Genomic DNA, 10184 nt, shown 5'->3' with positions numbered 1-10184 from the left:
TGTATGTGTAAATGTACAAGATTCTGGATCTGTCAAAGCATCAGGTCAGGTTTTAAAAGCAAAGTCCATGGTATAAAAAAAAGAGGCTTGTTCTGAAGAACCTGTCATATTGCACCTGTAAATCGGCTGTGTGTCAGATCACTGCCTTTAGTGTCTTAAATCTAAAACACAGACCCTTCTACATCAGCTCCGTCTGCTCCGTCACCTCATTCAACAGCAACAGAGAGCCCCCTAGTGGCTCTGCAGGGAAACGTCAGTGACTTCTAAGAACAATTTGATAGAAATGTTTCTATAGAAACATGGAGGAAAAAGCTGTGGATCAGTGGTAGAGTCAGTCATCTCTCAACCAGAATGTTAAGGGTTTGATTGCCAGCTCCAGATGTGCCCTTGGGCAAGACAATTAACCCTGAATTGCTCCCGTGTGAACTTGTGATGATCACTTTACTCTGCAGCAGCCTCTACCATCAGTGTGTGAATGTGTATGAATGGATGAGTTCATACTGATGGACTCTTTACTCTGCAGCAGCCTCTACCATCAGTGTGTGAATGTGTATGTGTGACTTGTGGTTTTAAAGAACTTTGAGTTATCAGCCTAAAAAAGAAAGACACAAACTGAAGTCTATTGAAAGTTACTTAAAGGTATTGATCAGCTTAGTTTTAAAGCTATAAATATACATTTGGATACACTTAAACATGGGATTCTTTTAATTCCCACTTTAATTATTGGTCATATTAAATATTGCAATGTGGGTGAATCAACACAAACTTTCTGACAATTTAAAGGACGTTTTCCTTGAAGCTATTTTAGAGTACATCCTGGTAGAGAAATAAATTTTCTCCTTTGATATAAAACTGTACGATGTGTAAAAACCTTGTTATACTGCAACAAGGATATGAAGGGCAATAACTTCACAGAAATCAAAGAGTACATCAGATATAACAGACAGTTTCTTTATCCATGTCCCCAGACATGAACATTTATTTTTATTTATTATTAAATAAATGAGGACAGTGTTCATCATCAAATAGCGTTTAAGTCAATATATGAATTAGCACAAAAGCATTTCATCCCTAAACCTGCAGGTACTAAACAAATAAAACAAATGAACAATTACAGGACACCTGAAAAAAGTCTAAAGTATATATATATATATATATATATATTTATTTATTGTCTCTTGTCTGACAATTTAATGATGATCAGATAATCAGACCCCCAGTGGGGGACGAAGTGCTTCAGCACAGTACAGGAGTGAATGCGTCTACAGCTGCAGGAAAGGAGGAACTACGATAAAAAAAAAAGACAATTTAAAGCTGCCATGTCTAATCCATCCATCACACACGTTCACATGTAGAAACACTGTCGCCTTGGAGCTGCAGCAGTGTGATGCAGCGATTCTGTACGTCTGTGATGGGATGTGAGACAGTCTGCTCATATATCCTCACTTTGATCTCCTGGCCTCTGAGAGCATCAAGGCGCTTTGATCCCGCTTCCTTTGGTTTGAACCGCAGCCCATCGGAGATGACAGCAGGAAATGAGTGCTGGTAGCAGCAGAGAGCGAATAGGCTGAATGTTAGCAAAGAAGAAAGACGGAGAAGCAGAAAAGATTAAAAAGTACAGCAGCGTGTTTGGCTCAGGTAGGGGGCAGACAGAAGACGAACAAAACACAGCAGGAAGTTTTCTGCAGATGAAAAGAGGAGAGTACAGAGAGCAAATGGAAAAGACACAAAACCGAGCTGCACTCTGCATGCAGAGCAATCCTGCATTAAGTGACTTCAATTTAAATCTGCCTGAAAGGGTCACTTCACCCAAAGGACTTCTGCGGTCCCATTAAATGCTGTTTTTTGTCATCCTCATATCTTTTAAAACATGACGTTGAAACTTTTTCTCATGGAAACCTCTGTTTGAGGGAGAATGCCTCACAGCCTCAGACGGTTCATCACCAAACATCACAGGAGGAGAGTCAGTCTCAAAACAGGTCGACGCCTTCATCCTTCATCAAGCTCTGATGCTTCGGTGATAGTAATGCATCCATCAAACGCTTTTGTTCATTGCATTTTTTAGCAGATTATTCATTAGACATTACTCTCAAGTTTTTTTTAGAGGGATTTTTTTTGTCCTTATCAGCTTTCCATTTTTTAACAGAAAACATGATGTAGATACAAAGCAGTCAAATTACAGGAGGGGCTGGTTTCACTCAGGTGATGGAGCGTGAAAGGATGAGTCCTGGCTGCATCCTCCCCCTGTTCTGTTTTAAATTCAAACACACACACACACCTACACACACACACACACACACACACACACACACACCTACACACACACCTACACACACACACACACACACACACACACACACACTTATAGATGTTGAAATATCCAGTTATCTCAACAGAACTGGTCCAGTGAGGATGCAGGTGAACTTGACGGAGCTGAACTGTGTCTGGTCTCAGAGGCATGGAGGAAGTCAGGAAAATAAGCTCAACAGAGAGAGAGAGAGAGAGAGAGAGAGAGAGAGATGAAACTCCAGCAGAAGAGTCATATCATGTCTGTGACATCAAGAACAGGGGCTCTTATTGTACAATTCAATTAAAAAAAACTTTATTTATCCCCCAGTGGCAATTCACCTGCTGCCGAGCAGAACTCTCTTTTTTATTTTCCTGATGCGTTTGTCTTTTTAACAGGCAGCGCTGTGGTTAAAAAAACAATTGAAGTCTGTTGAGCAGAACAGCAGTACGATCAGTGAGCTGCGGTACTGATGTGCTGTCGTTCAGATAGTTTGATCGTGCTAACAAGCGAACGAGCAGCAGACAACTTTATGGCTGTTTACGTCTCATAAAAAGTTGACCCTTGGTGCAGACGTGAAGCCGGCTGTCCCTTCAGCTCCCGGTGATATCCACAGTCAGATGTAATTAGCTATTTTATGATCAGAGCGGATTTTACAGGATAACATGACATGCTTTCTTTCCCTTCTCATACAAATAAAAGAAGAGGTTCTGACAGTAATGAGGTCTCACTTTGGGGGATTTAAGATGGCTGTGATTTGTGTGTAGCAGTGATCTCATTCACTGCAGCTGAATCTGTTTGCTCTTTTTCTTTCCAGGTTTGAAGCTCTTATTTAATCTGTGAACCAAATTCAATCGCACGCTACCGAAAACCAATTTAGTGAGCAGCAGAGAGGCTCTTTAAAACATGTATGTGTGTGTGTGTGTGTGTGTGTGTGCTGGCCACGTTTATGATGGATCACTTTAATGAAATGTCCTCTGTGTGTTTCATGTTTGCTAACGCTGCACCGTTTCCCCCCCCCTCTCTCTTTCTCTCTCTCTCTCTCTGTCTCTCGCCCTTTCTGCTGCGCGTCCTTTATCCTGCTCTCATTTCACACTCCTCTGAAATGAAAAAGTGTAAATTGTTTTTCTTATGATCAAAAGGATGAAGGCAGGGATATGTGCGCCTCTGCTGATTGCATTAGATTGGGAGTGAATAGAGCGACATAGATTTGGAAATTCCTGAATCATTTTTTCCTCACAACACAAGATCGGGCGCGAGAGTTCAAAGGCAGCGACTGAATGGAGAGCGCGGCTGGTTCACTTTGAGCTGTCACATCCGGTTAGAGAGACGAAGCAGCGAGTGGAGTCTTTCAAAATAAAAAAGGATCTGTTCCAATGAGGATCACGCTTTCTGATGACACGTTCACTCAGTGTAAACTGAGCAGAAGAAATGCTTGTTGCACACATCGTTTTTATTAATACACCTTGTTAACACTTTGAGTTAACGCAGGGTCGCCATGTTTTCAAACTTCCAAATCAAGACACTATCTTTACCACATTGATTCAGCGCCTGCTGTCACAGTCTCCTTCGTGTACAAAAGACCTCATGGCTGTCACACTTCCCCCTTTAACTACCTAAGAAGGAACGTCTTACCTAAAGGAATCAAAAGACCGGAAATAGGACTATCAGTGATCTCCAGCCAAAACTAAAATCACAAAATCAGCAATCTTGACATGCCTGGGAAAAACAGTCAAAATGTTGAACGTCAGTGTGCCCGAGTGCTCCAACCCGGCTGCTCCAAATACCCCCACGCCATCTAAGCGACACACAAAGATACAAACATTGTTATGAAGACACTGATGGAAGTATCTACAGTGCTTCTTTGTCTTCTACCTTCATGCAGCATGAGACAGTGAAACCATTACTGTCAGACGACAGTAAATGCACCTCTTCCCAACGTCTGCACCCGACCAATCACAGCAGTGTAGCGTTACGTTGTGCGCTAAGCTTCACGTTTCTGTCCCTCTGTGGGAGGAGCTTCAGTGCATTCAGCCAGGGGTCGAGCCTTGAGAAGAAGCAGCACTACCTGCTGCTGAGATGAACCCCAGCAGCCTCTGAAAGTGAAACAGTGCAAGGCGTTGGCTTGGACGAAAGATGCGAAGGGTCCTCAGGATTCTGGCAACCCTCTGAGGGGGAAGACACACGCTCATCGGGATGGAATTCAGGCACTCTATCAAGAAGATCGTCTCCTGTCGTGGCTCTATGTTGCTCTTGTGGAAGTTGACCTTGAGTCTGAACGCAGGTCATCCATTCACGGTAAAGACCGTCATGATGGTCTAAGTCAGGTCGGAATAGATCACGTTTGGCTCTGGCACAATTATGCCCAAGTCACACTTTGACATAAAACTAGAAACACTTGTTTCTAATGATGTGACTGAAGAGTGCACAGATGAAAGATGGGCGGAGACACGGGAAGGAGTAAGTCAGTCAGTAAGGAATGTTTAAAGTTTGAGTCACTTTATTTGTGGAGTAAACACGACTCTGTTATTCTCACTGTGATGTGTGTGATGTGATAACACTGATGTGATGGTTTGATTTAGCCAGAAGAATCAGAGGAAACACTCGCTGTACGATGACGATCTCGGGCTGGTGGGAACACAGACGTATATGAGCAGGACTAACTGGACATGAGACACAGACTAGAAATCATACACAAGCTCCAGGTCACAAAATAAAACAGGAAGTGAACATAAAACACCATGTTGACTGACAGAATATCACAGTGAAAAAAACTATTTATTGGTTTCAGTTCCCAAACTCTGAAGACACTTCTGGAAGCTGCAGCTCAGTTTCTCAGGTGTCAAAACACAAACTGAAAACACCACAAACCACAGCGCTCGAAACCACATCATCTCTTTTTAAACCGGATTCCTTCCTCCAAAACAACACACACACACACACACACACACACACACACACACGCACACGCACACGCACACGCACACGCACACACACACACACACACACACACGCTGATGTCTCACAGAGCACGTGTTCCTTATTAGGAAGGTTTTCATCCTGAAATAGTATTTAAAGCATGACGTGTATTTTACGTAGTTCATATGAAAGTGTTATTTTACCTGTCAGTACAACGACAAACATGACAAGAAAATCCTGATCCTGGTCAGACCAGAGGACCTCATCCACACCGGCTGTGATGTTGGAGAGGAGACACCTGGATCCATCCCTGGTGTTCATCTGCATGTGTGTCATCACATGCCTCCTCCATAGACTGGAGTACCGCCACACGCCCGTAGGGTCCGCGTTCCTACACTTTTCATTGTCATGCGTTCTTCTATTGGATTTAGAAATGGGGAATATGGTGGAAGGAGCAACACTGCACAAAAAAACCTGTTTCCACCCAGTAGTTCAGTTCGCACGTTTTGTGGTGTTTTCATAGACTAAAGGCGGGAAAGATCCCCAAGTTACCGAGCCGTACCGTCCTACTTTTTGGGACCCTTCTGTTGGGGTGCCAAGAACATCGATCTGACCCTGAAAGGAGGAGCTTAACACAGCAGTCCTCTGATTGGTCCTGTAAGACCGCTGCATTAAAACAAACAGTCGATTGTTTATTGGTCTGCATTTGTCCTCACAGCACACACACTTCTCTGAAACAAAGCGGCGGTCATATTTCAGGAGGCGTGCAGCGTAGCAGCTAAATGCATAAAGGGGAAACGCTGCAGTGACAAAGTGAATGAATTTCTGGATGTTGGTTTTTGTTTCCTGCGTCTCATTTTTCTTTGTTTACTTTATCAGCGTTGTACACTGTGTCATGTCACGCTATGATGTAGCTGACGCTGCTTTCAGCATCCGGCTTACACACCGCCTAGCAAACCGTACCAAACTGTACTGATCCATACCGGACGGCTCGGTGGAAACGGGGCTAATTGTTGTTAGCAAACAAACCAGAGCCGCCCCAGGGAGACTTACATTAGCCAAAAGGACTTTGTAGGCGGGCGGCTCTGGTCCCTCTTCCTCTGTTGAGGAATGTTAATAAACTGGGAGTCTTATAGGAGCCCAGTTGTGCTTGGTGGTGTATAACCCACTCTGTCCAATAGCAGCACACATGGTGACATTTCCACCTCGCTGCCCAGGGACATTGATAATGTCACTGCTGTGTATCAACTTCCTCCCCCTGATAACTGCCTCATCGATGAAGATATATTGATTGGAAACAACACTGGCATCAACTCTCTGAAACAGGGTGAATGACCTATCAGAGCAAAGGCAGACATTGAACATTGGTTTCATTCTCAGCTGGTGTCGATGCAAGAAACAGTCGATCGTGGACAAGGTCACCTGGTCAACGAGTGCGAAAATAGACATTGTCCTCCAGGACTCTGTCTGCGAGTGTTAACCACTTCCAGATACAACCAAGAACAACAACCACAATCGACACATTTGTCAGACCACCAACAAACAAGCAGGTCTTACTGTCATGGAGTCTGCTGGAGCTTCCTGCTCCTGATACTCCGCCTTCCTCTGCTCACCGTCCATTCTGCACCTGCCAGCCTTCCCCCCTGTTCTTGGTCTCCGCCCATTTCCTGTGCCGTCTCAGCCAATCATCTGTCAGCCTCCTGGATCCTGCCACGCACCTGTTGCTCATCTGCTCATTATCCTCTATATATAAGCTTGGTCAATCTCCCCTCTTATTTGTCAGATCGTCATATGTGTTGCTGCCTGCATAGCCTCCAGCCAGTTCAATATTGCCTGTTGGATATCTCCCCGGATGACTTGGGACTGGTTTTCTGGATTTTTCTTGTTCTTGTTTTTGTTAATGGACTTATGGTACTCTGCCTGAAAGATTAAGTAAAGTTTCAGGTTTTTTTTGCCTTATTCCTGCCTCTGCTCGTTTATTCTGCAATTGGGTCTTCTCTGAACCGTGACACTTACTGATTCATTTCTCTTATTGTTGGTGGTTCGACTTAACTCTTCAGGTCATCATGTTAAAAGAACAAACAGCTGCATCAGCAAAGGTCTCCACGATACAGATCCAGTGAAAGATTGAATCTGAACGCAAGACATCCAGAAAGAGCCACAAATTACTACAAAACCTCTGCAGCTGTTTTCTGCACTGATATACTCTTTTATACCTTTTGATTCAAACCTCATTTGACCAACCAGGACATTTAACTCCCTAACCTTAGACTTGTAAAGTCTTCGAAACAGAACGTTTTCTCTCTCCGTAGCCTACATTAAACATGACACAGATGTGTGTGTGAAGACAGAGAGAACAATAAGGTGGGCAGCTTTGTCTTCAGCCAACAAGGTCAGCTGACCTGAGTTGGCTAAAGTTAATTGAAGTAACAATGTTTAGCAGCCCAGAGTGAGGATGTTTGACATCTTCATGGCATCATGAGGGGTAACAACATGTTTGGTTCATTAAGAGATAGTGTCGGTAATTAACAGGAAGAAGTGGACAGTTAATGGTGTGCTGTAGTGTCAGGGATGCTGTAGGCGGCGTAAGGCTGCTTCCTGTCTCATTATTACTTAATGAAGTGCACGCTGGGTCAGGAGGGTCAGGCCGAGAATGAAAAGATCTAATTACAGCCTCGGTGATTGTTTATTATGGTGCCAGAGTTTTATGATCTACTGTGACTGCTTGTGTAACACCTCATGTATGTAAGTGCTGCAGTTAATAATGTTTCATTTTTTTCAAAATACACAAGTTATGTGTCAAAATTAAACTGCAGCCAGTGAAAGCTATAAGGCTCGTGAGGTTACAATATGGTTCTTGTTTCTACCACAGAGTCTGCTCAGGTCTCTGTGGGTCTGTTTGAGGTTTGTGTTGCATCTCGTCCTTCAGGAAAATACATTTGTAATGATTCCAGTTGGACACCAGTTTTTGTAATTTTTTTAATCTAGCTAAATCCATCAGTCATATTTTAATTGAAATACTCTGGATAAATCCTCCCAGCATGAAAACTCAAATATCCAGTGTACCGCCTCTTATCTGTAGTCTTTATGAGAGTGTTAGCTGGCCTTCTTTGTACAATCGTAGATGGGAACACTGCTGTTGTTTTCTTCTGTCTGATTGGCCCCCTTATTTGTGTTCTCTCTTGGTTCCTAAAGTCAACACCAAAAGTCTCAGGCACGATACATTGGTAATGTCCATTAGTACACAGACTGTTTTTGGGGAAAAGGCCTTCAAAGCATAGTCCTGGTATAAACTGCAGTCATCTTAAATTGGATTATCTGAGAGCAAATGATGATACTGTACTGATGTGATCTGCCAAACTGTTTTAGCTGTTTTTAAGTTTGTTTTGTTGATGTTGTCCAAATGTGTACTTGACCTGGACCTACTGTGCTGCTTTCTTGGCCCCCTTGCAAAAGAGATTCTGAATCTCAATGGGATTATTCCTGGTTAAATAAAAGTTAATAAAATAATAAATGATCGTTGGCTTTCAGCAAACTGTGTTAGTGGTTTTAATTTGGCTGAATGATTGTGCCATTCAAAGCCAGACTTACAAGAGACCATTATTAAGACACAGCAAAGGAACAACTGGTTTTACACAAACACAACGTTTTCCAGTTAAACTCAACCTGAATTCATCTGGGTCCTGCATACCCAGAGTGATGTTTCCTGTGCAGACGTGGTGAAAACAGAAGGACACGACGGAGTCTCATATTGTGTGACTGGCGTGCATCTGCTGTAATCGCCATGACTGTAATGAAACTGCTTTTAATTCTTCTTCCAGACCCAGGAAGATGTCAGGGGGCAGCCAGCCTGAGCTGGAAGGGAGACACAAAGATCACATCAATAAAATGTCCTTTGAAAACACTCTCTTATGCTGCAACATCTTTGTACTTCTGGCACGATGACAATCATTGCAGACGGGATTCTTTTTGTCTGAAGTTCGACCTCTGTGTTGTGAACGATTGTATCTTAAACAAGACCCTAAGAGCAGTCTGTGAGCTGTGCCTCTGTGAGCAGCGTGTATAAATCCATTGGTGAAAAATCTGCCCCTCCTCTCTCCTGGTGTGTTTCAAATGCACTCACAGGCTTCGTTTTTACAATGCTTATGAGGACCTTAATGAACAGTGTGACTGTCTCATCATTTCTTTTTGTGTAGACTTTGTTATCCCGATGAAAGTGGCTGTTATCGATCGTAGATTTGAAAGCTCAAATCAACAAAAAGGACTTTCTACACAGGTCATCCTTTTGAAGTCTGTCTCCAGAGAAGTGAGGAGCGAAACAGCCAAGGCCAAAATAAATTACAAGAATCAAATAGAAATGTAGCAGAGACATTCGAGCAGCTGGGGAAGGAATCCCATCCACGGCCAGAGAGCAGGCCGCTTTAATGGGGCGGATAAAGCTGGTTTGTCAAACACTTTGTGTTCCTTCCTCTCCCGTTTTGAACGCTCAGATTTTGCTGACTGACCCACCGTCTTCATGGACTCTTATCTGAATGTGTGCCGCTTGTTGGCAGCAGACAACACTTCATTTATTGTTCCCATTCCTGAATTTAAAGACTGAGATCTGTGGAATGAAGACTTTTGAGAGAATTTCAAAAGACAAGGTTATCCCCTTAGAGTATGACACACTCGGCCCCTTGCAGTTTGCTTATCAAGAGGATGAAAAAACTCTTCATCCATGACAGGGCTTATAGGCACCTGAAGAAACCCAAATCCCACGTTAGACTTTTATATGCTGACTTGTCTTCAGCTTTGAACGAGACACAATCTCACATTTTAATTGGCCGGATTTGTTGCTTCATTTAATTTAGCTCACCAGCAGTTGTTGTTGCTTTTAAACTTTTAACAGAGAGGAAACAGCAGGCTTTAGTGAACAGAGTCATGTCTTTCACCCCTACTGTTTCTTTATGCAGACAGCTGCTGAGGACGCTGCTCTTTC

Source organism: Symphodus melops (assembly GCF_947650265.1).
Source record: "Symphodus melops genome assembly, chromosome: 7".
Classification (NCBI taxonomy): Eukaryota; Metazoa; Chordata; class Actinopteri; order Labriformes; family Labridae; genus Symphodus; species Symphodus melops.
Note: the sequence above shows the minus strand (reverse complement) of the source record.